This window comes from Orcinus orca, chromosome 6, assembly GCF_937001465.1.
Source record: "Orcinus orca chromosome 6, mOrcOrc1.1, whole genome shotgun sequence".
Taxonomy (NCBI): Eukaryota; Metazoa; Chordata; class Mammalia; order Artiodactyla; family Delphinidae; genus Orcinus; species Orcinus orca.
This window is the reverse complement of record NC_064564.1, coordinates 43,631,286-43,637,540: the sequence shown is the minus strand read 5'-3', so window position 1 is coordinate 43,637,540 and position 6,255 is coordinate 43,631,286. Positions and strand designations below refer to the sequence as shown.

Sequence of the window (6,255 nt, the reverse complement as noted above, 5' to 3'; positions counted from 1 at the left end):
GAGTTTTTGGTGCACCTAGTTTTTGACTTGATGCACCCAATACACTTTCATTCTTGCTGACTTGTGGGGTTTTTTGTTTTTTTTAACATCTTTATTGGGGTATAATTGCTTTACAATGGTGTGTTAGTTTCTGCTTTATAACAAAGTGAATCAGTTATACATATACATATGTTCCCATATCTCTTCCCTCTTGCGTCTCCGTCCCACCCTCCCTACCCCACCCCTCCAGGCGGTCACAAAGCACCGAGCTGATCTCCCTGCGCTATGTGGCTGCTTCCCACTAGCTATCTACCTTACGTTTGTTAGTGTGTATATGTCCATGGCTCTCTCTCGCTTTGTCACAGCTTACCTTTCCACCTCCCCATATCCTCAAGTCCATTCTCTAGTAGGTCTGTGGCTTTATTCCTGTCTTACCCCTAGGTTCTTCATGACATTTTTTTTTCTAATTCCATATATATGTGTTAGCATTCGATATTTATCTTTTTCTTTCTGACTTACTTCACTCTGTATGACAGACTCTAGGTCTATCCACCTCAATACAAATAGCTCAATTTCATTTCTTTTTATGGCTGAGTAATATTCCATTGTATATATGTGCCACGTCTTCTTTACTGACTTGTGTTTTAAAAAAACCACAATGTTTCTTCCTGTGATTGATGTGAAGATTTTTTTTAGAAGTATACCTGTAAGTGACGTATTCACCGTGTATATTATATGAGTCAGGGATCTTTCGTTTTCTGTAGATGAAAAACTAGATAGATTTACCCACTGTTTCCTAATAGCCTCACATGCATTGAACTATTCTCCTCTTTTCTTTTTTAGTGCAGTAAAAGCTCATCTTTTGAAACAATCTGTTGACATTAAGCAACAGTATAACAACAGTATTAAATAATAGTGTAAGAAGAACAGAGTACCATTCTGACTTGTCAAGAGTGGTACTTGTCAAAATAGCAGACTTGATACTTGTCAATCAAAATATTGAAACAAACCTCTTGGAAAAGAAGTCCAGATTCACTTTACTTGACTTGTTTCTGAAGGACAAGTACATTTTGAGAGGAGTCTGGGTAATCAAGCAAGGAGAGCTTTAAGCCAGAATTGACATGCAAGGGTCACCAAAGCCCAATGGTAAAGCTTCTGCAAAGTTATCTTAAAATATACATTTAAATAATAAAAAAGGTGAAAACCACCTTAGGAAAGAATTAAATAATGAAAAGTCAAGGAGACAGGGCCAGAGACCTTGTTTTTAACCATTTTATTAGCTGAGGGTAATTGGGTAAATCCCTTAATCACTCTAGGCCTCGTTATTGAAGTGAGATTGATAATTCCTGCTCATCTTACATGATGGTTTTATGAATCAAATCAGGTAATATATAATAAAATCCTTTGCAGTACTCCATGCAAACGTGAATGATTAGGATTAATTCACATACCAGTTCTTAAATATGGAGCTCCTAATCTGTACTAAGTGCAGCACCATTATCGTGGTCATCACCATCATATGGGATCTTTACCAGTTGACATGCCAAAACAATCTCTTGGAGAAATACGTACTTGACTGTCTGTGACTACTAGACCTGTGCTAACATTCTGGCATGACTTCAAAGAAGGACTAAGAAAAGAAAACACTTTAAAAATTGAGTAAATTACAAAATGTGAGCCAGAACATATCTGACTTTTAAACACCTTTTCTGACCTTAGATTTTGGGGAAGCTTATGAGGATTTCATGGGTTATTTTAGAAGTAGACTTAGACTCTGGGTAACTTTTATAATTTAATATAGTGATATTCTAAATTTGTACCTGGAAAGCATCTCTGATTCCTCCCCCTTCCCCTTAAGTTACATGTAAGAGGTCTAGCATTGCCACCAAATTGTTTTGCAAAGTGAATTATTATATCAAGCCTCATTTTGTGCCTATGCTAGAAGAATACTGGTAAGAATGGTTTAGTCTGGAAACAAACTCATTCGTATGACAACGTAAGAATCTCCACCCCCTGCCCACCCCACCATAAAAAAGAAAGAATGAGTAAAATTGAGGGAAAGTGAACATTTGGAAAAGATGGCTAATGGTGACAATAACATTGTCTCTACCTCCAGCATCATTGAACTCACAATAGAATAATAGATTGAGAAGGTGACAGTGAAAGGACAAATAAAAGCTAAGTGAATGCTGCTCTACAACACTCCTGGGACACTGAGAGTACTGGGGTTACTGGAAAAGGCAGTGGCAAATACGGTGCTGGGATTGGCAATGATGGATGCAGCAGTTATGGTGGTAGTTGGCACTGGCAAGCATACCAGCTGTGATGCCTCATTGTCTTCAATGTTAGGCACTGGAACCAGAGGTTAACACTCCTGATCATTGCTACTGAAGTATCAGCGGTGCTCTTGGTAGCAACTCTGGTCACATAGCTCCCCCTTTTGGATGTAGTGTTGATTAGAGACACCCTTGAAGCAGCAGAGAAAGAAAATAGACACCAGCTGGTATCCAAGACAATTAGTTAATCCTTAGACCACTCGTGAAGCATGCTTTGGTGATTTCTAGGACAGTTTAGGGGAAACATGTAGCAGAACAGATTTTGGTTAGAGATGTTGGGAGTGTGTCAGCGAAATGCTATTTTATTTTTCAGTTGTGATCTGAGAATCAGTGATCACATTTATTATGATTTGGGTAAGCAAAAACATAACAAAAGCAGTATTTCATTCTAACACAAACAACACACATTTAAAACTTACTACAGTAATATTTATTCTTTCTGGGAATAAGATTAATAGCTACCATATATTGAGAATCTGGTATATTCTAGCCAATGCACTTATATCTAATCTTTATAACCAAAGGGCTTCATTCTTTGATTACTTCAACTCTCTTGAATCAAGTCTCCCCTCTTTTCTCACATCACTCCAAATAGCAAACTGTAATACCTTTTACTTAAACAAGGACATTAATAAAACCTTCCCTCCCCTTCCTCCTTCAATCTGATGAAGCTGTTCATGTTAAGACCATTGGTAACTTCATTCTGTCAGATCCACAAGAGACATTTTGTTTTATCTGAATGACATTCATCAACGAACATCTGACATAAATGCCTATTTACTTTTCTAAATTTTCCTCCTATCACTTCATCCTACTACATTTCCTTCTTATTTTTCTGAAAACTTGTACTAAATCTTCATTATCACTGTTCCATTTCTCTCTAACCTCTATATGGTATATTTGTTTAGATTGGGGTTTAGACCCCCTTCCTTCTTTCTCTGTGTTTTGTCCTTAGGCAAGCACTGTCCTGTACTTTGATGTTGTCAAATAACATTAACATGGATCTTTGTGTTTTTTATGTATATGGCAGAGATCTCTCTTATCAGCTTTATTTGTATATTCAAGAACCTACTAGACGTCTTCACTTAAATGTCTTACAGCCACATAAAACTGAACTTTTAATTTTGTTTCCACCCATGTTTTCTCCTAGTCTGCCACATCTACTGTGACTGGTGCCACCAACTGATCATACCCTTTATGTCTTCCTTTCCTTCTCATACTATCCTCTTAGTCCAACCCATAAAACCTAGATTTTCAATCCTCATTCTGCCACTATTTTTTTGTGGGCATATGATTTTAGCATCTTGAATTGGAAATAATTAATTTCTCTTACATATTCCTTCATTCAAAACATATGGACAATATTTAAAATAAACATAACACTATACTAGGATTTAGTTATGTTAAGATGACTAAGCAAATAAAAGTTGCTATTTTTATAAAGTTTATGAGTTTCCGATCATGAGTGTTTGACTCTGAAAGACTATGTTATTGGTTTTATAAGTGCAAAAAATGTACACTAGGAAGACAGTGAATGGCTTTATGTAGAGAAGTGACGTGACCAGAATTAGACCTTATGTTTACTACTCTGGCTGCTTTGCAGAGAATTGGTTTAAGAATGTATGACTGGATGGACATGGAGGGAGAAGCCTGAAAAATATTAATAAACAAATTGTCAGACTGTTATAGGAGACAGCTATTGGTACTTTGGTCTAGAGTAGTCATAGAAGAAATGGAAATAAGTGGATGGATTTGATAATACATTTTGCTGATAAAATATGTATATCACGTATTGAGGAAAACATTGCATTTCGAAAAGGTGTGGTATAATATCTGCTGGAATAATTTAACCACTTCTGTCTTTGGAATTTAGATACATTTTTATAGAACCAAGAAATAATAGGCATTTAATAAATGTTGAATGGATAGATGGATGGATGAATACATGCATACATGAATCAGTGAATTAGAATCATTAAACTAATGAGAAACTATACAGTTTTTAGATCAAATAATCCATCGTTTTTTAGCATATATTGCACTAGATACCGTATATTTTTTGGCATGTTTTGACAACATATATGTTGTCAGATATTCCTTTTGAAACTTTCGTTAAGGGAATTTTAAAAGGGACTTCTCTGTTTCACATAAAGACCCTTGGGAAACCTTGTAAATTTATAAAGAAGCAGTCACCTGCAAAGCAGTATCCATGTTTACTCACTAAACAAATACAGATGAATTCTCTTTAGAGAAATAAGCAAGCTATTCAGCCCTTTCAAACTGATTTTTACCTTTATATGCATTATACTTACTTTGGCCACCCCTTTTCTCAAAAACCACCAAACAGCAAGAAGTTTATAAAGTCATTTGTACCTAAAATAAATTAGGAAGACATTATTAATATTCCTCCCTCTTTCCCCCTACAGACAATGTGCTTTCTTCACTCTGACTTTTGCTTTAATATTTGTGAAAATTAAGAGGATGATGCATTTTAAATAGACAGCTTTGATTTGCACAAAATACAAGTTTGCCTAAGCTCTTGAAAGCACTTCAGAGAGTACTTAAAGGCTGAGTATATTTCCCTGCTCATTAAACATGCAATACTCAACTGCATCTGGTGATATATATTTTATTAACAGTTTTTCCCCATCTCCCTGCCCAAATATGTTGATTTACTCATGGCTTCCTTTTATCCCAACTATGACTATATTGCTTCCACACCTAGCTTTTTTCTCCCTATTCCTGTTTGGATAGAACACCATTGTGTAGGAAGGTGGATGGGGACAGGAGAGAAAAAGGGAAGGAGTTTTGAACACACAGGACTTGCTACAAGACGAATAGGATGGGACTTGGTGCGCTTTTAGGAAGTGGGTAGAGGGGAAGGGGGGGAATAGACAAATATAGACAGTCTCAACCACTTGCCAAGAGTTTTAATTTGCGTGGATATTTAGACAGTGCTTTGATGCTCAAATACATTGTGGGGGAAACAACCTCACTTTCTGTAAGTAAATTTTAATCCAACTTGTTTTGTTCTCTATCATCTTGCTTTTCATCAATTTACCTTTTTCTTCTATCCTTTCCTTCCTTCCATTTTTCTATCTTTCTGCCTTTCTCTCTCTCTTCTTTACTTCCTCCCTTCCACCGTTCTTTATTAACTCACCTTTTTGCTGCCCTTAGTGTAAGCAGTACATCCTTAGTTTTCCATTTGATAAAATCATAAAGAAATACTGAGAAATTATTACACATTATATGATTATATTTTATTGTACTCAAATGTTTACCTTATCAGAACAGGGTTTAGCATAATTCTCAGAAATTGTGATGTGGCAAGTATGTTCCCCAATCCAATACAGGTTCTCATTAATGCTTACCTGGACTATATTGAAAATACTTAAATGGGCTTTCAAACTCCAATCTTTCCTTGTCACATTGTTTTTGTATTCACCTGACATTTATTTAAAAATACACAGAGGCACGTACATATACACACATATATACATAATACATAATACATATATATTTAGTTAAAAGATAAACTAAGGCACATGAAAACTTTCAAAAGTTTATTAGGACCTAGGGGAGAGGTGTTTTTAGTGAAGACTGGGAAGCAAAGTAAGTAAATATTTTATTGGCTATAGCTTAAGCAGTTGCCTTATTTGGGAAAGCTTAGTTGGCTGTTTGTGATTTGTTGTTCTTAAGTTTCATTTTCTTGGTTTGGAGACACTGACTTTGGCTTAGGTTTTGGTTTGCTTACTAGGCTACCAAGGCGTTACCATCACCTCAGTCTAATGGCCTCCTTGTTTAATTACGTTAACAATATATATGGCCAAGATTATAATGCTTTTTGCTTAAAACTTTGATGGTTCCATGATACTTATATACTAAATGAATTCCTTTAGATTCCATTAGAATGCAGATTCTCAAAGCCCATCTACAAAAA

The 6,255-nt window shown here is 35.7% G+C and overlaps 1 long non-coding RNA gene across 1 annotated transcript; it reads right to left on the bottom strand.

The window, feature by feature from the left end:
• Positions 1-464: 464 nt before the first annotated feature.
• On the bottom strand, positions 465-5,205 carry LOC125964688 (uncharacterized). The gene is made up of 3 exons (XR_007477928.1): positions 4,628-5,205; positions 2,297-2,446; positions 465-737 (listed from the first exon to the last, which is right to left on the bottom strand). It is a non-coding gene; the product is annotated as an uncharacterized LOC125964688 (long non-coding RNA).
• Positions 5,206-6,255: the final 1,050 nt, after the last annotated feature.